The sequence below is a fragment of the Pteropus vampyrus genome, unplaced genomic scaffold (assembly GCF_000151845.1).
Source record: "Pteropus vampyrus isolate Shadow unplaced genomic scaffold, Pvam_2.0 Scaffold230, whole genome shotgun sequence".
Classification (NCBI taxonomy): domain Eukaryota; kingdom Metazoa; phylum Chordata; class Mammalia; order Chiroptera; family Pteropodidae; genus Pteropus; species Pteropus vampyrus.
In genome coordinates this window covers 170680-171447 of record NW_011889011.1, presented here as the reverse complement: position 1 = coordinate 171447, position 768 = coordinate 170680, and positions in this window count along the sequence as shown.

Sequence of the window (768 nt, the reverse complement as noted above, 5' to 3'; positions counted from 1 at the left end):
CCTGCCAGAAGATCCTGCGGATCTTCGTATCCTCCTGCTTCCTGGGCTCATATCCGGTGGTTGCATCACGGGCTCCTCAGACACACTCATCTAGCACCAAATTCCTCATCCTCCCCTTTTCCTTCACCTCTCCTGGCCCTACGACCCTCCCCCGCCCCACCCCACCACCACACATCTGATCTTCGCACTTCTCCATTTGGGTTGGGAGCACCCCTTCTGCCCAGTCACCCAAGCCTTGCGTCTGTGAGTCAACCGAAGCGTCCGCCTCTTCCACGGTCCCCGTTTCTATCCACTGCCCTGGGTTCCTGCCTTTCGCCTAGTGCCCTGCCGATCAGGCCTCTCCCTGAGCCAGAAAGATCCCTCTCAGCTGAGAGCATGATCGCGTACTCCCTACTTAAAGCGGCCCACTCTCTTGTTAGTCCTTGGTCCCGGAATCCCCTTCCTTCTTCCGTGGATGTGATGAACCCCGGCCTGTCCTCTGTCCGGACTCAGGGCCAGCACCCCTCACCTGCGAAGCCTTCTCTGGCCCCACCCCGTCCGATGCTGTGTCTCCGGTGGGCCCCTTCTCTCCAGCCTCTGCAGCTCGTTAGTGATGGTGATCCATCTCCGCGCCCAGCCGGGGACGACACTGTTTCTTCTGAAGGTGTGACTCACATGGCTGGGCCGGATGCTAAACGTGTGTGTCAGGCATGGAGGCAGAGGAGGAGACTGGGCCCGAAGTGGACAGCGGCACCGGAACCAATCACTTGGCCGTGGGCCTGCCAGACT